This window comes from Haliotis asinina, chromosome 2 (assembly GCF_037392515.1).
Source record: "Haliotis asinina isolate JCU_RB_2024 chromosome 2, JCU_Hal_asi_v2, whole genome shotgun sequence".
Lineage (NCBI taxonomy): Eukaryota > Metazoa > Mollusca > Gastropoda > Lepetellida > Haliotidae > Haliotis > Haliotis asinina.
Window position 1 is genome coordinate 64996024 of NC_090281.1, and position 25858 is coordinate 65021881.

Below are 25858 nucleotides of genomic sequence, written 5' to 3' on the forward strand. Positions count from 1 at the left end.
ACACATACACGACAGAGTGTATTCAGTATAGATTACTAAATGTACATACATAAACACTACCTTTTGACTAATCCCTATTGAATCCGTACAATATTAATTAATCAATCAGCGTGTTATCGGTTAATTCTTCGATCGATCCTGACGCAATAAATGCCAAATGGGGACCTTTTTCGGGTAATCTAAGTGGCGTTACCTCTAATTATACCTGTTATAAATTCATTAAGTGAGCATCAAGTGAATGGTGACAAATAACGTGTAGGTTTATACCACCTAACACCTACAACCTAGCGACACCAAGCGATTTTGACAAGATCGTGTATGAAACCAAGGGTTGTAACTCGGAAACTAGCTTAAGGCAAAGCAGGAGACAAAACTAAATGATAGTAGGTTGTAAGAACATAGAGCTTTCAGTTTTCACAACAGGTTTCGCGATTTCAGGTTTGTGCAAACCAGTAAACGAAATAGTTTACCCCTGAAATGTAGAGGAATTCTGCATAGACCCTCTTATCTATATCTACCATTACGTCACAGAGACGCTCATCTCTGATTTGTTGAAATTTCGTTTGCGTTTGAGAATTGTTGACTGTTGTCAAAAAGGTCGATGTAACGTAATTAAAGATCGAATTGATCAGTTTTAATGACCGGGTTTCATTTATAACGATGTCAGTTAGTGATTTATGCATTTGCACCTCCTGGAGTATATGTGCTCTTTAAAACTCTTTAAATTTCTTTTCAGTTGATTATATATTAATTATCCGCATATGTTGAATTCTAACTGTGTTACATAGGTAACATTCACAAAAGTACAATAGAGAATACAAAAACATGCGTGGTAGGTATACTGTCTTTATCTCATCACACATTGTCAAAAGATTAAGGTTTCATAATTTACTTCAGTGGTGAGCAAAGCATGCACTGAAGAAGTCACATGGTGTTTTTAGTTTCATGCTCTGTACCAGGCAAATATTGATGGAGTATAATTAAACACTGGAAAATTAACAGCGTCAATATATCCCACAGCTGGAAGAACGTTTTCTCAGACGAGGAAAGTGGGATGAAGTCATACAGTGTTGCTATGGGCACCAGACATGCATATGCGGATGTGTCAGACTACACGGTGACCGTTGAGGAATGTTTTGACATTGACACATTTAACAAAACAGAGGATGGTCACTCGTATTATGTAACTGTAAAGGTATCTGTGGACGTTTCTATCCTGTATAAAAACTATACACACATAGTCATAATCCAAACGATTCCTAATTACTCAGTCTAGATTTTGTTCGTTGACGTAGCTGGGTCGTATTAGTCTGGTCTGCCAAATACAGTCTTCTTTGCTTTAAAGACCCAAGTAAACACAAAAAAACGTGTTCATACTACATTAGGAATGGTCAAGTCCTGAACTATGTCAGGCGATTTTCATTGAGTTCCTTCTTCCAGGCCGTCAACGGAGCAGGCCTCTACACACTGTCCTCATCACGACCTCTGGTTGTGGACACCACACTTCCACCTACTGGCCACGTTTATGACGGAGTACAGTCAGATGTCACGAATGACGACAAAGACAAGGACTATATCACCAGTGTCTCAGAGATGGCAGCCTACTGGGAAGGTTTCGACGATCCTCATTCAAGTGTCGCATTGTATAAGGTCAAAGTCGGAACCTGCAAAGGTTGTGATGACAAGATGAATGAAGCCACGACAGGACTACATCAATGTGAGGGCTGTTCATTTCTTTTTCGACTGTGTTTTATAAATAATGTCAAGAAAATATATATCGACATGATTCAATTTCAGACATTAGCCTCCAGCACATCCTGCTCTCCTCTGGAGTGAAGTACTTCACCACAGTGACAGCTTGTAACACAGCAGGCCTCTGCAGCAGCTCCTCAACCTCAGACGGTGTGATCCTGGACAGCTCCCCTCCAGTTCCTGGAACAGTGCAGGATGGCACAGGCGACGTAGACATACAGCTCCAGGCGACGAGGTGATACGGAGTATTTGGTATTACAATGCTGTATGTCGTAGAAATGATTGAGTACAACCAATTATATTTTGACTGTAATATCATTAAATTATATTGGGACGATGCAGTGTTCACAGTGAGCTGCTCTGCTTCATAGGACATTCATCGGTTGCAAATGGAGAGGCTTTAGCGACCCTGAATCAGGACTAGATCACTACGAATGGCGTGTCGGAACAAACCCAGGGGCTGACGATATTCTCACAGCCAGGACTGCAGCCGTGGGTGAGGTCATCTTCCACACCCTGAAAAGTGACCAACAATTGCCTGTAGGTCGGACATTGTACATCACTATCCGGGCATTCAACAAAGCAGGTATGTTGCAGACAGCTGACGACAACAGTCGGCTTGTAGGTGTAACAGGTAGACAGAAACGTGACACAATGCATCCTGTTTCAGGGTTGTATTCAGAGGCCACGTCTAATGGGTTACTGGTGGACGACAGCGTTCCCATTGTGATTACTACTCCGACAGTGAGAAGTTTGATGTCCCTTGTTCCCAACACAACAATCAGTCGGACAGCTCTTAGTCTACATTGGGAGTTCCAAGACGTTGAGTCCTCCATAGAACGCCAATACCTCTCCTTATCATCTCACCAGCTTGGAGAGATAAACAGTTCTAATCTTGAGGTATTGGTTTGTCTTACATATGCAAATTACAGTATAGGCATACAGTTATAAGTGGTCTCCAGCAACTCATATTTATTGTGACGGTATTGATCGTATGGGATCGGGTGGTCAGACTCGCTGACTTGGTTGGTACATGTCACCGTATCCCAGCTGCGTACACTGATGTTCATAATGTAAATAACTACATTGTCTGGTCAAGAATCGATTATTCACTGACTGCCTTCACAAAGATTGACAAAGAATAATGAGGTGTGGTAATGAGGGACCACGACTATTGTTAATAGACAGAAATATTGAACGTTTATTTATTCATCCTTGTCTGTTTTATCCCAGCTTCCTGGTTTCCTTCGAGAATACACGTTTGTGAACCTTGACTTGCATGATGGAAGTAAATACAAGGTGAAGGTTACCGCGTGCAATATGGCGGGTCTCTGTGTATCGGCAAATACAAACAACATTTTGGTCGACAGCTCGAAACCAAATACAGGTATGATTTTGTTGGGGCCCAACGTGTCAGATCAAGGAATGGCAATCTTCCTCTACTGGGACAACTCATGACGATGACGACGACGATGATGATGAAGATATTATATTTGCAGGTACGTTCGCCATAGAAACTGACCATGCAGTGAAACTCTCACGGCATCAGACTGGCTGGATGACTTGGAACAGGACCAATCTCAACCTGGCGTGGCTTGGCTTCTCTGACCTACATTCAGGGATGGACCATTACCTTGTAACAATAGGATCTCACGAATTCGGAACGGATTATAATATGGTGAGAAATTTCTTTGAGACAAAAATCGCACTACCCACATATAGAAATAGGAGCTGTTTATATATGTAATGTTACAAGGTGTAAATGTGCAAGGAGGAAAGAACCAATGCACCTTTTACATACACAACTATATGTTTATTGCAGGGTACACCACCGGAGAAAGTATTCCACAGTGACTCGGGTGGCAACAAGGGTGATGAAGGACTCCTGCAACGTTTCACAGTGCCCACTCGTACCCTACCATCTTCAGGATCTGTGTTTGTAGCTATCTGGGGTGTGAATGGGGTAGGTACCTTCACACTCTCCTAAGTCTTCGTGAAGTGGGGATACGCGATACTCAAATCAACAGTATCCAATGCTACTTCTAGGTTGGCCTACAGAGTGATGCCTACCACGCTGAACTGGTGCTGGTGGGAGACTCTACTCTCTGGCTGGTGAGGAGGTGTCACGCCTACAACTGTGAGGGACACTGCGTCTGTGCTGTGCAGGGCGGTACCTGTTCTTCCAGTAAAGTATGTCCACAAGACAAACCAGGTTTGTGAAAAAAGAGAAACCAAACAGAACAAGAATTAGCCCTTACTACCACATTGGACCCGTGAAGGTCCCGGGGTAGAATAGGCCTTCAGCAACCCATGCTTGCCATAAAAGGTGACTATGCTTGTCGTAAGAGGCGACTAACGGGATCGGGTGGTCAGACTAGCTGACTTGGTTGACACATGTCATCGGTTCCCCATTGCGCAGATCGATGCTCATGTTGGTGATCACTGGATTGTCTGGTCCAGACTCGATTATTTACAGACTGTCGCCATATAGCTGGAGTATTGCTAAGTGCGACGTAAAACTAAACTCACTCACTCACTACTACCACATTCTGTCATTTTAAAGCGTATATATCTCAGACTTTGTCCTTGCATTTATGGCTCCATGTCCAGCATATACACTCACAACAGGCCAGAGAGCAGGACGAATGGGGATTTTATCAATTCGTAGCTGCTAGAAACCTACATTTCCGTTTTCTAACGAAACCTTCAAACCCCTTTCACACCAAGGTGAAGCAGAGAAAAACATCACAATCAAAGACGTGGTGGACCTCATGTCCCTGGATGGTTCTAATGATGTCGACGTAAGTCTGTTCAACACCGTCATGGCTGCCACCTGGGCTGACTCGTCCAAGGGATCACCTGTGACGCGGTAAGCAGTCACTCCACATACCCGGTGCATACTTTGTAACATACTATACATGAGTTAGCAGATACACCTTGGCCTGGCATGTCAATTTTTGTTCTATGTTATCTGTAATACTTGGCCTTTGATACAGATATGAATACAGTATTGGGGAGAGTGATGGGCCGTTTCCAATGGGAGTGTTTGACGCCACGACCGGCAGGGTTTGGTTTGATGCGGGTCTACAAACATCTGCTTTTGTGTCATTACCTGCAGGTGAGAGTGAATCATTTTCGTGTAGAACACTTCACACAATGCAGACGTGCTCATATGGAAGCTTTAATCAGATGGTATTGATTCAGTCACTATTCGATATAACACTTTAATAATCTCAATGTACGTAAAAAGCTGTCGTATGTGTTTTTCATGATTTACAGGCACGTCTCTGACATCTGGAGTTACATATTCAGTCTTTGTGAAAGCATGGTATAACAAAACCTACACCATCTTCAAATCGAACGGCGTCCTTATCCAAACAACACCACCCACTGTAACAGGCAAGGCGGGAAGAGCTGTAAGTATCTGCTATTCTATTGTTTACAGACGTGTCATTGGTTTCAGTGTTTTAAAAGGTGAATGTGTTTACCGCAGGTAAAAGAGCTTGCACACCCAAGTAGCACCAAAGATACAGACTTCCAAACACAGAATGAAACCATATTTGTCAACTGGAGAGGAACGTTCCTTCAGGGTCAGAGCAGAATCCTCAGATACAGGGTCTTTATCAGCACAGTGAAAGGAGGTACTTTGAATTCTAAATTTCTTTTAATTGCAATTCACTAATTCATTGGACAATTGTGTAATCCCATTCTTGAAAGGAAATAGCGTGAAACAATATATGATGCAGGTCACAGTATCCACGCTTCAGGGGATCTGACCTCCACCAGCTATACAGCGACAGGTCTGAGATTACGTCCAAACACAGTCTACTACTGCAGTGTCATGGCTTCCAACGAGGCTGGTCTGGTGAGCTGGGCCTACTCTGATGGAGTACAGGTGGATGCCATGCCTCCAGTGGCAGGCACAGTGAAAGACGGAGCTGGTTCGTAGTATTGTAATTGCTCTTCTTCTTTCTTAATATGATATTAACATAGGTATGATATATACAGTACGTTTTAAGCATGTTTATATTTTGCTGAAAATTGCAGATATCCATGACATGGACTACCAGAGTTCAACATCCGAAGTATCTGCTTCCTGGTACAGCTTCTCTGACACAGACTCCACAATCGTCAAGTATTTCTGGTGTGTGGGGACAAGCAAGGACACTACAGATTGCAGTGTGATGGACTGGTTGGATACTGGACTACACACATTTTCTCGGAGGTCAATGTCTCCAGTCTCAAATGGTCAGTGAATTTTGAAAGGCACATTATGTCAATATCACATACAATAGATATATGATCATACCAAAATACATATAACATGCTCACATTATCGTGTGTTCAGGTACAAGAATATGGAACAAGGTGTATGCTGTGGATGGTGTTGGTTACACCTCTGATGTCGTTGTATCTGATGGAGTCATCGTTGATGCGTCTCCACCTGAACGTCAGGATCTAGCTTATCTTGGAGACAATCTGGTGGAGAACCCATCTTTCGAGGTAGACAATTTTTCAGGAAGTGCGACACCCTGCAACCTTGTCATACCAACATCATGGGAAACTGACACAGCGTCCTGTATAAAGGTTCAAGCCCCTGACTCACCTTTAGCTAGAGATGGACATGTGTTTGTGTCTGTCAGTGGAAGCATCCAACAAACAATCTCCGGCCTTGAGACTGGGAGGCAGTACAAGCTGACGCTGCATGCTGGATACCCAGAAACTGTTTCCAACACCCACAGATCAGTTGATGCAATAGTTACTATTGGAAGTGAAGTCTTCAGCTTTACTCTTGACCCTAACCTCTGTAGAGGCACATGCAGTGTCGGAGATCATTCAGTCATCCTCTGGAACAAACACACATACAGGTTCACAGCCGCAGATACCAGTGTAGTGCTGAAGATGTCGTCGTCGTCAAGGATGATGGAGTTTGTGCTGGACCATGTAAGTGTCCAGACTGTGGATTATGTTGCTGGTTCGGACAGTGTGGACACAGAGGGGCATCTGGTGGTCCACTCAGTGTTTCTGTCTCACTGGTCATCTCTACATGCTTCCTGGCACTTTGAGGACCAACAATCTCCAATTACACAGTACAAGTGGGCGATTGGTAAGTAGATTTATTAATATATGCAACACCGTGTGATGTAGTGAGATTGAGCTAATGGCAAATGTCCCATATTACGGTTCCCAGGACAATATATTAATTACCTCGAATATTGGTTACTTGTTTCAACGATTATCACTATGGGACGGGGAGGAAAGCGTAATCACTGTCATGGGACCAGATCTGAGGTTGTCAAAACCAGATTTTCGGCTTTGATTCACGTGGGTAAAATGTGTAAAGTACATTTCTAATGTCCTAGTGATATTGCTGGAATACTGAGTACAATCAACACACACACATTCAGTCAGACACTTTTGTACACAGAGCCTTCTAACATTAACACACCACTCGATCAGTATTCTGTTAACGTAATGATGATATACATTAGTCCATGTACACGTTATTTCTTATATCATACTCTGTGCGTTCATGGAATCAGAGGGTCATTGTATTGCAGGCACAAGTCCAGGTGGCATACATGTCCAGGACTACACAGACCTAGGACGAGACACACAGGGAACATTGTCTAATGTACAGCTGCTCCATGGCGCCTCTATTTACATTACTGTCATGGCTACGAATGCCGCTGGGCTGTCTGCTGTGACACACTCTGACGCCATCACAGTAGACATGACTGCACCACAGTTCGACCTCATCAGTGATGGTCTGGATGGTAAACGTGATAATTTTAGTGTAGTTGAATCAAAACTAACGTGCAAGTTTCCGTCTCTTGATGGATAAATATTAAACTCAATAACTGAAAGAGTTCTTCGTAGCATAATGATCTAGTTGTTTCATGGACACATATTGTTATGGGTGTTTCCTGTTTGGTTCAGGACGAGATGAAGACTATCAGACGTCAGGTGTTGTGTCTGTCTATTGGCAAGTCAGAGATGAAGAATCACGTGTAGAACACTGCGATTGGGCTATAGGTACGTGATATACTTCCTTGCCAACAATTTTGAAAGCTTGCATTTTCTCTGTTGCTTTACATGAAGAGGCAGGAATGAAAGAACCAGGGAAAAACATTTGCACTTCATGGATATTTCCAAAGAGTAAACATCTTATTTCAGACACAAATGCAGACAATGTTAAACACAACCCACATTACTGTACACAATGAAACTTGTAAGAGAATATACAAACACTTCTGCTTTCATGTGTTCCGTTATTCGTTTCCATGATGTATATATGCGAACATCGTAACCATTTCTATAACGTATGCCATGTATGACAATGACAAGGGAGAACCCGAGGCAGCAGTGACATGAAGCAGTTTGAGAGGGTACCCCCAGGCTGGTCCACAGCCCAACATGACGTCACCTCTAAACTCCACTCGTCGCCTGTGACAGTCTTCTCTACAGTCCGCTGCTTCAACAAGGCTGGGCTGGCGTCGGCCGTGACGTCGGATGGAGTTGAAGTGGTCCAGACAAGGAACCAGACATCAGTTCTTGGCTTCAGTGTCCTGACAGAAAGTCAGTCGGTGTACAGAGAGAGGGATGTGTGTCACCAGCGTCAGGAGAGAGTCCGACTGCGATGGGACAAAACCAGCCGACATTTTAAAACAGTGGTAACGGAATATTATTTAAAAAAACAGGAAACATCAAATATTGCAGATGTATACATTGGTAGTTGACTACTATCATAATCTTAAGAGTAGTTACTAAAGCACAACAACTTCGAGTAATAGCTATAGTAAGATAGCACTTAAAATAGTTGCTGTCGTAAAATTATTTCAAGACGTTGTGGTAGTAAGACAGGACATAGAGTGGTTGCTGTAGTAAAACCATAGTTCGAGTTGAAGCTATAGTACAACTACTTCAAGACGTAGCAACAACAAAGCAGAACTGATAGTAGTTGCTGTAGTAAAACCATACTTCCAGAAGGAGATATATTAAAACAGTACTTGCAGTAGTTGCTGGTGTTTCAGATTGGTATTGAGGGAGATACGCTGACTCACCAGAATGTTGTCCCCGTCCAACTGAAGTACACCTTTGCCACATTGGTGGGTGTAACACTGAAGGATGGGTCGACATATCATGCCCTCGGCTTTCCTGTTGACCGAATGGGAATACACGGAGACACAACTATGTTGAATTTCACGGTCCATGGGATTCCTCCAGTGCTATCAGGTATGTGTTTTGTGTTGTATAAAGCTTAGTCGTGCCAAACAAATACATGCCTGTCCGAGATATCTTTAATTATACTCCTAAAAACAGTGAGCAAATAAGTAACAATCTAAAGGTACACGTATGGATAGTTTTCGTAAAAGTATTTCAGTGTGTTGCCAGTATGACATCTACTGGTTAGTTCTATGTACGGTCAAGTTGATCATGAATTACCAAACAAATGCATGTCTCTGCGAGATATCTTGCATTATATTCCTTAAAAACAGTTATAAAATAAGTAACACAATCTAAAGGTACACGTATGGATAGTTTTCGTAAAAGTATTTCAGTGTGTTGCCAACACCACATCTACAGTTCTCTGTAGGATCAAGTTGATCATGAATGACACCATTCACTTGGTTAAAATCTTCCCACAGCTTCCGGCAATTTGTCTGTGGTCAAAACTGGCGACCGACTGACCGTCGCCTGGCGGAATATGTTTGCGTCACCCTGGGACGACCTGAATTATGAAGTTCACGTGGGGACAGTTCTCGGAGGTGCCGATATTGTAGACAAGCTCTTAACAAGGAATGATGAGATCACTCTGACTTTAAATTCGCCATATCGGAGAATTGATGAGATATATGTCACTCTAATTGTTGTTGATACTTGTGGTCTGTCGACCTGGTCCACACAAACAGTTAGTTTGAACTGACAGAGGTTCATTCATGCTTCCAAAACAATGATAAATGTATAACCAAACACTATTCCACGATGCACCGAGTGTTTTGTTTTCTTCAATTTATGTCACACTGACAGCTATTGATACATATGGTCTGTTGATTTTGTTCGCACAAACAGTAAGTTTGAGCTAAATGCTGTACATCCATGTCCTAAATAATGGTACAATTTTAAAACCAAACAATAGAACGGTGCACCGATTTTCATTTTCTTTAAATCATGATATGTTTTAAAAGTATTCAGTTTGAATAGGAATTAATAATACATACTACACTTATTAGACTATTAGACTAAGATGCAGCATGTCACCAGCAGAAAGGCGGAAGATTCTCGCCTTTTCATGGACTGAGCAGCATGCTAAACTTAAAGCGGGGAAATGAAGCGTGGACATTTGCACATACATACATTTGCTATATTTAACCGGCGTGCTTTTTCTATTGCTCTTAAAACCTTGGTATTTACATTTTTCATTCACCCTATTCACATATTCGAACAGTTCAATAACTATCATAACTGACAGTAACCAAGAACACAATCATACGTCCTTATTGTTGAGCACGTCAGTGACAGAAGTATGATTGTGGCGATTAGCATACTAGATAAGCACACTGCAGTCGCATTCTTCTAAAGTGATTGAACCATGGTTCCTCATCAATACGGATAGTATCAGGATATTCTCCCTTTTTACAAAACCCTGCTTTCGCCTTCACTTTTATTTTGGAACTATGTGAAAAATAAATGAGACTTTGTGTAACTTTATTTGTGCACTTGACATGCGTTCTTTGTATTTTCAAGCCTGAAGAGCTCAATGGCAAGCGATTCCTTACAATGCATAGTGCACTGCCGATTCATGGGGTTGTAATTCGCCTATTTCATAACTCGCCCTTTTATGGAAAATAGACCCTTTGAGTGTGTAAGTTGGGTTTAACGCCACATTCAACAGTATATAGCATGGACATATGTAAAGGACAATAATCTCAAACGTGAAACCTCTTGTATGTGTATGATGTCGATGTTGTCACTCCAAGAAATACAACCTAAGCGACGATGAGCTCGAGGTAGCCTGGTGGCCAAAGCGTTCGCTCATCACACTGAAGACCCGGGCTCGATTGCCCACAAGAGTACAATATGTGAAGGCCAAGCGGCGTAAAAATAAAAACATAAACAAAACAAACCGTGTCGAGTTTGGACCAGAACATCGAGTGGTTAACATCATGAGCATCGATGTGCTAAAATGGGAACCAATGACATGTGTCAATCAAGCCAGCGAGTCTGACCACCCGGTCGCTTTAGTTTTCTCTTAGGACAAGCACGGGCTACTGAAGATACTTTCTAACCCTGACCTCCACGGGCTTCAGACAAGACGAAATGAGAATGTAACTGCTGTAGTTAATAAGACTTGTGTGATGCATATGCACCCACATCTAGTTGTCCAATGCAGTAAATATCAGCAGTAGAGTGTGGGCTGGATTCGACATTGGCGTTATACATCACGATACAGCTTGATACTTAAGTTCTCAAGTGAGACCGGAAATATTTAATAAGGGAAAACAATGATCAAGTATGTACTCCAAGTCGACTATACTCTCAGTAATTCAACTGTGCAGCCCTGCCCGGTTGTCAACAACTGTCTGTTGGAACCTCTTCCTTGCTATCTCATTGTTCATATGAATATCATTACTTCATGACAGTCACGTGCATCAAACATAAGTTCACTTATAAAACAAACCTCTGGTTTGATTTCTGTTTTAACGTTACGTTTGTGTACTTCACTTACAATCACCAGTTAACACGTCACATCAATTTCAGAGCGTATATTTGTTTTCTGCGCATTGTGATACAATGACGGATGCCGATAAGTGGAATCACGTTTATCAGATATTTGACGACTGTTAAAATCTACTTGAAAGGGCAGTTCGTCGTTATAATTGACTTTATTGTAAATTCACTTCCTTGTAGAGCCGAAGGATATGTATATTGCCTACACTAGATTCAGTCCTCTTGTGTTTGCCGCTGCTATGTCTGTGTGTAATGTTGTCACGCTTTGGCTGTGCATTTTGACTACGTGGGAGTTTACTTCAGGGTTACAACGTTATGGGTAAGTACATCCCATCTTATCACTTTGTATTTCACGACGGCAGTAGTCTAGGTGATATTCTATAAATCGTATTTGGAATGCAAGGACAGACACCCGTATAACTGTAGTGCATATTTTTGCACAACAGGTCAGACCTTATTGAAAAAACATGGTTAGAATGGTTAGAATATGTACTAAAGTGCATACCCTTGAAAAGTCATACATATATATGACTTACATATATTATACATACATACATACATACATACATACATACATACATACATACATACATACATACATACATACATACATGCATGCATGCACACACACATACACAAACACATACACACACACACACACACATACATATATATATATATATATATATATATATATCCTGGTTTGGTTTAAATAGCATGTGAATGTAGATGCCAGCGGAAAACATCTTTGAAAATATGAGATAGAAAATGTAATGTCGTCAGACATCATCCCCGTGCAGACCACATTAAACTGAATATATTTGCTTGTACTGCACGTTCAACAGCATCCGTATAAATGGCAGGGGTTGTCGTTTCCCGTGGACTGTTTTTTAAATCCACGAAAAGATGTGCATCGACAGAGTGGGACGAAACAAAATGTCAGCTGCCGCCAGAAAGCAGGTGAAAACAGAGTGATGGACCACGGCAACATCAACTGGTTCGTCAACACCGCGTACGCGGATGCCGAGATGCCGATGCGTAAGAGCCACCGACAACTCGAGATGATTTTTGCGGCGATGGGAGACGTGGAGCCTTCCATGCGCGTCAGAGACGTAACTCACCGCTTCAGCAAGATAATGCCCGCTTCGGCAAGATTATTCCGGTACTCCGCTGGACAGCTCTGTCTCCATATCTGTGCCTTATCGAGCACGTTTGGGAGGTTAGTGAGTGAGTTTGGTTTTACGTCGCACTCAGCAATATTCCAGCTATATGTCGGCGGTCTGCAAATAATCGGGTCTGGACCAGACAATCCAGTGACAAACAACAAGAGAATTGACATGCGCAATTGGGAACCAAGCTTGTTCAATCACTTAGTGTCGCGTGTGCGTCGTCGTCTTCCGGTTTCGAGTTTTTTTTAAACCATAATGTGTTCAAAACATTTGAAAACGGGGTCAAGTCGTATATAGGTGTTTAACGTAATGGTTCGAGACTAACGCTCTTTTTAGAGAATGTGACATGCAAGTGAGTACGCTTTTTTTTTTTGTTTCTGTGTTTGTTTGTTTGTTTATATAACGTCATACAAGGCAATATTCCAGCTATATGAGGGCGATATGACAGATAGACCAGTAGTCTGCATTATGAGCACCGGTCTACGCACCTGGCTTACGATGACATGTGTAAACCAAACCAACGAACCTGACCACCTTATCCGTCAACTATCCCTTACGAGAGAAGTGGGTTGCTCAAGAAATTTGGCCTATGCAGGTACTAATTTAGTTGTATCATGTTTGTATCATTAGATAATATCAGTTGTCATTAGATAATATCAGTTGTTCAATAGTCGCAAGGGTTCCATGGGATCATGTACCCTCGAGGTTTGTTTATGTTCATAAACAAACCTGGAGGGTACACGAGCCCATGGACCCCCAGGGACAAGTGAACAACGTATTTATCTTACGGAGCACCTGAATTTTAATTTTATCTGTTTGAAGCACTTCAGCTGAATGCGAGACGAATCGCCATGTTGCACACAACACGTGGTAAACAGATTTAGATTTATCTCCCCTCCATCGATCTTCAATCGCAAAACATCGGTAATTTCCGTGCTTGGTGCATGATTCAACGTTATTCGAGATAAAAAAGTACTACCATGAAGCACCGGAAGAGTTCGGAATTCCCAGCGGAGTACATTGAAAATAATAGAATAGCGCTTAGCCAATCAGAAAGCGACATTCATATGTGAGGTAAGATAATATTATGTGCCTATTATTATTACCTACTAATCATCATGTCATATTTTAACTATTCAACTGTGCGTAAGCTTAAGAATGCGAGATCTCGAGAATGTCCTTACAGTATTCCATACTTAAGTGATGTCTATTATTCTCATGTTTTGTTCCTTCAGCTATTTGTCTGAGAATAAAGTTAGTTGCCCAAAGGAGTTGTGTTTTACGGACAGCGTGGGTTGGTCAAGACCAATTTTAAATCGGGTCTTTATGGGTTGCTCTTGGAGCGTATTTGTCTGAACCCATAGTGCAAGACTGATCTGATGCACGACACAGTTTAATATGATTATGCAATCAGAGCCTAGCAGTTACTGGGTATGCGCCAACGACAGAGCTAGTCATGGTAACAAAGTATCCTGTCTACGACCTTTTGCCTTACCTTGGCTCCCACTGCTTGAAGGTAACCCCTGCGTCTGAAAGTTAAACGTCGTATGGTACTCGAGGAATGTTCCTCGGCATATAATTGTGCAAAACGAACGCGGCATCACTCGAATTTCAAGAAACAATGGGATCACTAGTACTACAGTTCAATAAGCGGCTTCCATGTACCAGTCTACAAGTATTGTATACGTTCATGAGATATCTGAGTGTTTCGAGTAACAGTAACTATGAATACTGTAATAACTGGGAGAGAGATACCTTACTGAGACGAGAAGTTCTCAAAACATTTTGATCTCCCCCGTAGCCTTGAGTTTATCATTGGCATATCGCTTCTAGGGGTCCCAGTCATGGTGTGCACGTGGATTGTGCTTGAGTAGGTGTCCTCTAGTGTGAAGACATGAACTACAGATTTTAGTTTTGGAATCATCCATGTTAGGGTATCTTTCTTCCATTTATCACCGTATTCATGCTGTTTGTTGCGAGATGTTGAACCTTTCACAGTTTTGTAAACTATACGGAAACTACATCACCCAGTATCCATTAGGTTTCCGCACAAACGGAAACTATTTTTGTTTTTATTGTTATTTTTGCTGTGTTAGTTCCAAAGTCCTTTGTAGCAATATCAAAATGAGGCTCTATAGTATTTAATAATAGTATACATGATATGTTTTAGCAATATGCTATTGTTGGTATAATACTGAAAGTTAGTTGCTCAGTAGTGCTTGCCGCACGAACACGTCTGTAAGAACCGTTGAAATATTAAATGCAACGCAGTAAAACATTATACATAATTGTAAAATCACCAGTATGTAAGAGGACCTTTTACCAGATTCGGATTTCATGTTCACGAAACCCATCGAATAACATCCAGTGTGCCTGCGTTGCCTTAAGGTATGTTCAATGCGTTCATAGATTTACTTTATATGCAGACGTTTGCATCGGAGGAAAAAAGATATAGCACGCCATAAAAGTATTCTTTACTTATCTGTTTCTACATATTTTATATAGATATTGAACCTGTAGTGAACTGACTATCTTAGCGTTATGGCTGATCTGTTTTGCAATCTGATAACAAATATACAGGTTTCAGTATCAAATTCTCATTTAAGTACACACCTGACTGTTTTTTCGAGCTAAATTACCTCGGAAACAGATATGTCGCCAGCCCTTATGATGATTAGTGTTTACCATTTAATCGCAAAAATCAAGTAAATGTATGTCATCTGACTTCCCAAATGGTTTAAGCGTGGTCAGGCTTTGGAAGTGGTAGAGCATTAGCTGATCAGAACAGCTTCTGGCCTACTTTAATTGCATGTTAAGTACAGTGTTCCCAGAAATTATTGAGAAAATCTTTGTTTTTTTTATCTAATGATGCTAAGATTGGAAAAAGGGCTTTCACTATGCACTAAGCATACTAAATAAGGGAGACAACTCTTGAAGGCTTAGAAGGCAGCTCATTACGTCAAGAGTTATCTCCCTTGTCTGAGCAGACGGCTTCCTGTGTTGACATGAGTAGTATATACAATGGGGGTTTTAAAACACTTTCAAGAAAAGTCTCTACAAAGCCTTATTTACTAAATAAGGCTTTGGTTGGGCCCTTAGCTCTTGCTACTATTACCCCTACTACTTAACGTGTGTTGGAGGTAACACTGTGCCGTACGGTACGATCACCCGGACTATGTCACGTTTATATCGATGAAACAGTTTAACGTGAACCGCCTATGATCTCTTTGGTGTTCATAATAAAGGCTTGTTGGGCTTTTTGTATCCCCTGTTCTATGTACATTTTTTTCTCGTCCTCACTGATAGCAGACTTACGAGACTTGGATCGAATATCTTGTTTCATTCCGTTATATTTTGTGAGTTCAGAGAGAATTGAACGAAACTCCTCTTCTGAGATCTTACTATCAGAGAGTGCCGTGGAAATACGCTCACTCACTGTGTTGAGCTTTGCTTCGGCCAGAACCCTGATCTCGTCGTGTTTCAATGCTTTACGATGCAGTCTGCGTGATACTAACTTAAGCGCCAACCCTGCCAACCCTGCCACCCCAGCTGTTATTTCAATACCTAGCACTATAGGTGCGGCCACGATGGTAGCTAACAACCCAACGCCTGCCGCCCCTAGTCCCATGCTGGTTGCCATAAGGGTAGTGTCAGCCCCGTCCACGATATTGAAAGCTCTATGGTACTTTTTACATAGTGCTTTCCGCGTGTCACGGTCTTGTTCTAGTTGGCGTTTCACATCACATAACTGCCTCAAGCGGAACCCATCTACGGTTTCCAGCGTCTTAGCTACTTCCTCTACGACTGGGTACAGACCCATCCTATAATATATATTATGAAAGATATTTTAATTGTGGTTCAGTTAATAGTTTATCAATGAATTTGAAGTCTACAAGTTCTAGACTACCACTCAGGGTAATAGGTGAGAGGCTAATAGACTTTTCTGTTGTAATTAAAACCCCACTGAGACTTATTAAGTGGTTTATAGGACCCGTGGTATCCCGTTGTATAACAATACGACAATATTTGCCTTTGTGTCTGCTATACCAGTGTATTGACACCCCGGGTAAAATTTGGTGTACTATTGGGGGGTCTCCATTGTCTGAATACTCAAAGAAGACTTCTATGATGAGTGTGAAAGGGGGGAATATTCTTTCAGGATTACTAAATGTTAATTTATTTTCGAATGCAGCTATTAACCTATTTTTGTTAGTTCTTATTAATTCCCTCTCCGGAATGAAATCCCCGACCCAGATACCGTTGTTCCTAATCTTAGAGATACGCCCCAATTCGGTTAATGTGATATAAGGTGAGGTGAGTGTTAAGTTGATCAGCCATTTGGGCTCTTTAAAATCTGATAACGACACCCGTCTGTACACGTTGTCTTTGAAGTGCAGGATATATAAGGTGTCTTCCTCACCAGGCTGATCGAATCCCTCCGTATCTCCTAGGTCGTTAAGCGTAGTGTTGGGATGACTGGCCATTATTATACTATTACGATATAATTTCCAACTGGTTTTTTGATAATAATTCAGGGGTTAACTTCATACCCATGAAGTGTATGTTGTCAGGCAGGAAGATCTTGGTTAGTGATATCTTGTTTTCCACGATCACGTTGACCCCCTCCAGACTGGTGTCGGCTCCAACACCCACCCGCACGTAAACGTTGCAAACTTGGTACTGGTGGCGTTTCACCCACCCCAGTTTGATCCCCTTCACGATCTCGACATCATTCCCCGATGGTTCCCCTAGGTAGACTTTGATGATCAGTGTTGAGCTTGCCGGTAGACTCTCTAGTATCTTGACCACGCCTTCGAATTCAGACACCAACTGCAATGTCACGTTTTGTATGGTTAGTTTACTCGATAGCATGTGGGCTGCCATAGTGTTGAGTGGGCTGACGACTACGCTACGTCTCTGAGTTGGGACATAAGCCACGAGCAGGGTTCCATTGTTCACGACTTTGTTTAGGTGGTTGTCTTTGTTATCCGTGAACACGTAAGGGGAGAAGAGTCTAATATTGAGAAACCAGTCGTCGTTATCGGGTAACAACACCCACTTGTCATCTTCGGTGAAGACGAGCATATATGGCTTGTTTCGGGCGACGGTAGTGCTCTCAACATCGTCTAATTCGAACAGTTTACCCCCCAACGATGGGTATATTATCCAGTTATTATCACCGGTGTTGACAAGGGCGTACTTAGTGTTGACTGTTGCTCTTGTGGTATCTACTATATCACTTAGGGTTCCACCGGAGACTTCAACGCGTTTGTAAATGTTGTTTTTCAGTTGCAAGGCATACGATTTACCATCTACTCCGGGAGCGTCGAAACCGCGCGTGTCTCCGAGGTCGGAGATCCCGATATTGACGCATTTTTTCACTCCGGGCCCTTGTGCGCTGGTCATTTTACATGAAGCGTTAAGCTGAGGTATCCTAAATTTACAGGATTATGATTTATATCTAACACCGATATTGTCAGCTCAGGTATGTTGCCCTGGGTTAATCTCTTATACTGCCGTGGTGAAAACGACTCGGTTCTACCGTCGTTGTATTTCTCAGTTTTCACCGGCACTGCTCTCAGTATAGTGGAAGGGTGACCTCCTTGAATGTTGTACGTTGTGCTCACCTGACCGAGATGAATGTACAGCTCTCGGTACGGTACTAGGTCGGGTAACTTCGTGCCTGTGACGGTTGTTGTTGGTTTTATCTCGTCAGGAGACATACCGAGTATCCTAGCTAATGGTCGGCCGAGCCTCAATGAGGTTCTTCCGTTGTTGATTAACACCACTGTACCGTTTGAGTCGTTCATCTTGAGTTCGGCTCCCAGGGGTTTGAAGACCTCGTCGTTTAGAGAGCACACGCTGTAGTAGCCGTCAGTTATCTGACTGCGAGCCCCACTGACGAACAGCTTATTGTTGCTGGCGTTGATGTTAGTCCATTGCGGTAGGTAGGTGATATCGCAGAGTGCGACTTCGAGTTGACCTGACGTGTTATCGATCGCGTGCGTCAGCTGAACGGCCTCACCGCTCGTTATTCCTGGAAGTGTTATGTACATATTATAATATATAAATTATATATTATAATATGGATTTAGCACACTTGAAAATCGTGGTGGAAGGTAGTACGGGGTTTAAAACAACCTTTATTAATATCTTTGAAAACTATATCGTGCAGGCGGTGGTAAACTGGAATCAAAACCCAATGCAGTTTTGGCAGAACCAACTCAACTTTGCTGTGTGGTGTGCGACGACAGGGTCGGGTGTGACACCAGACTACGGTATAGACGAACTGAGTAAGGCGGTTATTTTGTTTCATATTTATTATCAAACGAGACGAATATTGAAGGAAATAAGTGCTCCTCTTCCCCAAGATAAAGCGTGGAGTATGACGAATAACCCCTATGATAAACGCGCTTATGAACGTGTTTGTGGGGAGTTTGAGATTCCAACGAATAAAGACTTTCGCCTTCCTGGTGTGAACCATGGTCTCGGTATAGTTCTCGTGTACTTCTACAGGTCCGGAACATATCAGGCCGGTTCTAAAGATGGTTCATACAACCCAAGCAAACATACATTTACAGGTCCCACAACGAATGAAAAGGTCCATGTCAGCTGTATAAAGCAAATCAATCCTGATGCAGCCACAGCCTGGACTAAAATGATCTCAAAAACATCGAAAGAATTCACTCGTGCTGGTACAATACGCTTGAACGACTCAATTCGAACGTACGTGTGGGCGCTGTTGGGTGCGCAGTCGATGACGCGTTCCAACATCCTAGGTAAGGGAACTGCTTACGACGCTCAGAAACAGTTCGTTTCCAACGTTGAGGATGCTATCAATTCTCCAGTTGATCTCCCGCGGGCCATCGACCGTTACCAAAACGTGTTAGAATACGCCAGATCGAAAGTCAATTACGTGTTCAGCGTGGGGCTGTACATGGCTCCGAGTGATATGCAACTGAGAGTAAAAAAAGTGGTGGGTTGTAACAACAAAATAGTCATAGCCACGGCGCATCAAAAGTTGGGTATCAACCCCGATATTAACACCCCCTATATCCCACACATCCCACCACGTGAAACGGGTATAGTGGCGCCACCCCCGGAGCCTAAAGTTCATGTGGAGGTACCCCCCACACACCCCCATATTCAGGCCACCAATCATATTGATAATAAAACGGCCCTGGTGGTTGGTGGGGTAGCTTTGGGACTTATTTGGTTAAAAATTTCTTAGCCGCTACGTACACCAGACCCGCCACGGCGACGATGGCTGCCCACATGTTTTGACTGAGCCACATGGCAGTTTTAGCCAGAGCGCCCAACAACCACGAGACGATGCTACCCAGGATGCCGGGGAGGGCTTCGGCGGCTTTACCAGCTAGTTTAGCTAGGTGTTCCCCGAGTTTTTTTATCCAGTCTTTAACACCGCCGCCAGGTGTGGGAGTTCTGCCGCCGGCAGGCCCCACAGTACCCCCTGTCAGTGACACCACCAGGGTTGATATGATGAAACCCAATGCAGTCAGAATGCTGGCGATGGTGATCCCTTGCTCCCGGAACAATATCCGAATCCTGTTGGCTAAAGTTGTATCCTCGTTCAGTATTCTATCGATTGTTTCCCGAATGCGACTGATCTGGGATCGAAGCTGTTCACGATTCGAGGAAGCGGCTTCCAATCGTGTACGTCTCTCGTCTTCTAAATCACGTAGTCGTTCATTGATACGACGCTTCATATCATCGTTTTCAGTTTCGTTGAGTTTGGTTTTTTCCCTAGCGATGTGCTCGTCGATTTCGTTCAGTTTCCCCATGTTGTTCACGAGTTCTCCACGCACGCGTTTCACGGCTTCGTCTAAGCCGTGCAGTTCCCTTACCGGAAAGTCAAACCCCGGTAACGGTTTGTCCCAGTAGGTGCTCAACAGTTTTTCTATGCTGTCCGAGGCTTCTGTAGCACGCTGTGGTGTCATTTCATCTCTAGTGGTGAGGTGGGATCTGGTAGCTTGCAGATCTTCTTTAACGGCCTTAGGTATTGCACCACCGTAATTACGCATGTTTAGATTTTCACGGATAAATTCGACACCATGGCGGCTGGCTAGAGTTGACAAGGCCAGTGGTTTTTTAGTGCGCTTGTCAAAGAGGTAAACCTCTGGTTTAGACTTAAGGCGTAGAACACCCTTTTTACCAATAAAAAAATCATCATAGTATCGACCCTGTGGTTCAACGTAGTTTTTATCTTTTCTTAAATTTTCGTAATAATCATCTACCGTTGTTTCCAAAAGTTCTTGGTCCAATGGTGAACTAGTAAATGAGGTCTCCTGCTCATCAGATGCCTGGGCACTAGCGCCCCGCATCTCCGTCATATCTATGTCTTCATCCATTAGTATTTAAATATATTTTATTTATATATAACAATGTACGGCAGAAAATTAGATCCTTTCAGAAGATTGAGAGAGCCATTAGGTGCCAGAGCCGTGCGCCAGTCGGTGACCATCACCAACAATCCCAGCAAGATAGACCAGAATCAAACTCTGCTGGTTAGATTTCCAAACCTTGGTGAGAATGACCTCATTGTACCAGGCACTGTTCGACTGGCGTTCAATATCACGTTGACCTCCGACAACGACAAACGCGAGCTAGTGCGGAACGTGGGTCGAGCTATCATCAAGAAAACGACCGTCAAGATCAGCGGTAACGAGGTGCTGAGTATCGACGACAGCGACGTGTTTCACTGCTACGGGGATCTCTGGAAAAGCGAGGGAGAACGAGTCAATGATGTGTACCAGGGTATCAGCAAATCAACCCGGTCGCGCATAGGGTATGCCTTCACACAAGACCAGCTAGACAAGCTATCGGACGGTGAAAAGGCCATCGCTCGAGCATATGGGAATCGATTCTGCGTGCCGCTCGACTTCTAGTTGCTCACGGGACACGCGCCGTTTTACCAGGCCGCGCTGGGTGATAGGCTCGAATACGAGCTCACGTTTAACGACTATAGCAAAGTAGTGCGTACGCCGAACGGTGATGAGGCCAGTTATGCCATAGACAACATCTCTCTGGAGTTCGACATGGTCACTAGCCCGGAGCTGGCCAGGCAGGTTCGAAGCCAGTACTCTGGGAAGATGGCTATCCTGTACGATCGCGTACTGAGGCATAGATCAGTCGTGCGAGATAAGAGCGACACTGTGTGGAATATCAACCTGAACGTGCCGGCGCGATCGATGAAAGGTATCCTGGTCGTCCCCGTGGAGGATTACGAGCCATTCCGGAGGGACAGCGAGAAGTTTTTCAACCCCGAGATTGAAAAGGTGGAAGTGACCATCGAGGGCGTGCCCAACCAGCTGTTCAGTCATGGTATGAGACCACACCAGCAGTGGGATGAGATAAAAAAGCTACCAGTGGGGACCCCACATTATATAACAAAGGACCTCGGCTCCGTGCAGATCGGTGAATACCTGACCACCAAGTACGCCCTATGGTTGGACATGCGATCCACGGATGATGATAAACTGCACGGTAGCGGGCGCCGTATAGATAACGGCAGCGAAGGGATAACCATCCAGATTACTAAGAAGGCTCAACCCGCTGGTAAGTTGAAATTATATCTGTACGTTATTATGGACGCGCAACTTAATATAGACAATGGTAGATTCGTGCAAGCCATCTACTAGTGGGGGAGACCCCCACACCCCCCGGGAGTACCCACAACTACCCACTGACCCACACTGCGCCATAGTGTGCGGGCAGACTGGCTGTGGGAAGACCGTTTTCGTGTTGGATATGTTGGAGGGTTACTACAAGGATGTGTTCGATAACATCGTTATCATGTGCCCTACTCTGAGCATGAATAAAACGTACGCGCGACCTTGGGTGATGACGGACCCGGACGTACACAAAATCGACCCTGGAACACGCCTGCAGGACTGGTTGAAAGCTCTTCACGAGAAATTTAAAGGGGAACCGACGCTGTTCATACTGGACGACTGCAGCGCTAATCGCGAGATAACAAAAAAGAGAGACATGCTATCGTACCTGGCCTTCTCCGGCCGGCATGCAAATCACAGCGTCTGGGTGCTAACGCAGAAGTTCAACTCGGTGTTGAAAGACCTCAGGGAGCAGACGCGATGGGTGGCCTTATTTCACTGCAAGGACAGGGATTCGTTCGAGGAGTGTTTGAGAGAGAACGATGTGATGAGCAAATTAGAACGGGAACGGGTGAAGAAACAGCTCGCTGAAACTAAACACGCTAAGCTCGTGCTCAAGACCGACCAACCAGTAGCATATAGAGTGTGCTAAAGCTAAGCAAAGCTAAGCAAAGCTAAGCTAAAGCTAAGCAAATACTAAGTATAGCTATGATATTTGAAGTGTTTGTTGTGTGCAACTTAACCTTCATTTCTCTGTGTTTTTTCTGCATCGGGTATTATATAGTTAAAACTAAATCTTACTTGTTATATTATAAGATGGAGTGTGAGGAATTGCTCGAACAATTGTTGGTACCTGGGGTAGTGGATGATGACAAGCGAGAGAAACTGGTGGCGTTGGCTGTTGGCGGCAAAGCCAAACATTACTTTGGAGACTACACTCCGGATAAAATTCACAAAATGTCAGCCGAAGAAATCGATAAGCTGTACGCTAGATACGAGTCCCGGCTCGGAGCAGAAATGACAAAGACAATAGGATCGGCTATGACCCAGATATACACCGGTATTGTATCATACTTCCTTCCCATTCCACCAGAGCGCCGACTTTACCTGTGGGAGGACCTCGAGAAAGACCCTTTTATCGAACACGCCGTGAGCTCTATCAGCTGCGGGCTGTACCACAAATATGGTATGTTGTTGACGGCGGCGATTATCACGGCAAAGCATTGTCAATTTGAGAGAAAAAATGATAATAATAATAGTATAGATGGATGCCAGGGAGGAGGAGGAAACCCCAGTGGTGGTACCCCCCACACCCCCAACAGTGAGGGAAACTCCACTGGAGGAAACCCCCACAGGGAGGGAAGTGACCCCAACAGTAACCAGACAGAAGAATCCTAAGAGAGTAGCTGCCGGTAAAAAACGGTGGTGTAACCAACATAAAATTATTACAGTGACCAACCCAACCCGACTGTTGTTGGTTGTAGGCGTAACTGCTGCCTTGGCTATCTCGTGGTTATATACACGTGAGGGAAACCCTCACCATGAGGTGGTACCTGAGGTGGTACCTCCCACTGTCGACCCGCATATCATGTTATAATTTAAAATATTTTTATATATACATAATGTCTGAGGGGAAAACGTTCGTCAACGACGCATACCACACCACAGTGGTCGCCAGTCTAGCAGTAGGGTACGCTAGGTTGACTAAAATGGTGCTTAAACAACCAACTATCAAGCTAGATTTCAACCTGCAGGATATGGGTATGCTCATAATGAACCTTGGTATGGCGATGGCCACAAAAGACATCCTAGTAAAACAAGGGATAATACCTGATAATATAATGAAATAAATATAGGGATGGCCACGATAGCTATGATGGTCGGTGGGGCGTTAGTGAATGCCCTGGCATTTTCCGGGAGTAATTTCCTCTTCTCGAAACTACGAGATGATCACGCGGCTGAAATACAGGAAGAAAGGAAGCGGCACGATCTCGCTACTGAGAACTTACAAAAGGCACAGGCCGAGTACGCTAAAAAACGCCTCCAGAGGATCGATTTTATTAACGAACAACTCCAGCGTGAAAACCATGCCGTTCAAACATTCAACGATGTCGATGAAGCAATGAAAGAATACTACCTACTAACTGGTAAACGATTGGAACCGCTCAATAAACCCACACTCGCTCAGTACTACACACCATCCAAGGGACAAATGAATCATGAACTGGGCTTCATAGTGTTGGGCATAGCAGCTACTGCGTTGGTTGCGAAGCAATTAAATTAAATACCTATATAAGTAAACATGAGACCCGCTCCATACCGATGCGAATACATACTTATGGGGAAGACCGAGGCCTGTGGTAGGAAATGCAGGAATCAGGGGTTCTGTTGTTTCCATATGGGAAGTCCTAACTACACGTGTTCTGTGTGTGGTATCGGGGTTAAAGGACACTACTGTCTATGTAAAGCTCACGGAGCGAACGTAGTCAGACATCAACTCATCTACGAGAATAAAAAGGACTACATAAAAGAACGTAGGCGACTGCTCAAGATAGACTCCAAATAAATGTTTTATCAAGGGTTACCTCCCTTTACTGTGACCCAATTAGACATTGGTTATGTTAGGTGTAAACACTATGACTACTGTACGCGAGCTTAAGCGGGTCGCAAAACAGAGAGGTGTGATCGGGTATTCTCGAATGCGGAAGTCAGCATTGTTGAGATTACTAGGTTTAGAAGCCCCCCCTACGGTAAAACAATTAAAAGCTCAAGCAAAACAGCTTGGATACACGGGTTATTCAAACCTGGGGAGAGCCGGGTTAGTCGAATTGTTATCACATACCCCCGTAGCACGTCCCACTGTAAAACAACTGAAAGCCGAGGCACACGATTTGGGTTTAGGCGGGTATTCCCGTATGAGAAAACCACAGCTTGTAGAATTATTACGACAGAATAGAGCTATTGACCTACAGTTCGTGCGCACTGAGCGCGCTGTAGGCAACTATTTGAGAGGTTGGCGCATGCACGTTGATAGAAACATAGACATTACAGATATCAAGCCTCTGATAGCTGATAAGGTCAACCAGGAACTAAATAACCTAGGAAGTATCAAGTTTCAGATCACAGTGAAAATGTCACTCGATAAGCAGGTTGGGGGCCCCACAGGGACCACTGAGTATGTTCAGCCTTACTTCCGAGGTAAACAAGAGGTTGTCACACATACAGAGACCATTGACGCATCAATCGATACCAGTTTTCAGCAGATACGAGAATACCTAGAACGCTACACACACTTGGGGTCCGGGTGGGCTGTAGATAAAATCGATAATGTCTATCTAGACATAGCTAACTACGTGCCATTCAGAGGCGGGTCATACCTAGCCTTGCCCCCCTACTATAGGAACAAACATGCCATAGTAAACGTTAAGAATAGAGGAAACGATTGCCTGAGGTTAGCTATCAGGTCAGCCTTATTTCCAGCTGACACTAATCCGAACAGGCCTTCTAATTATCCTCAGGATGATGGGCTCAACTGGGATGGTATAGATGAACCCACCCCCATATCCCAGATCA

The 25858-nt window shown here is 43.6% G+C and overlaps 1 protein-coding gene and 1 pseudogene across 1 annotated transcript in view; both read left to right on the plus strand.

Annotated features, from left to right (window-relative positions):
* The window catches only part of LOC137274140 (uncharacterized), a 41102-nt pseudogene extending 30638 nt beyond the window's left edge, over positions 1–10464 (plus strand).
* Positions 10465–11724: 1260 nt separating this feature from the next.
* Positions 11725–25858, plus strand: part of LOC137274177 (uncharacterized) — a 47101-nt gene continuing 32967 nt past the window's right edge. Inside the window, exon 1 of the mRNA XM_067807215.1 lies at positions 11725–11803. The gene's annotated coding sequence lies outside the window, so the exon portion shown is untranslated. The remainder of the gene's footprint in view (positions 11804–25858) is intronic.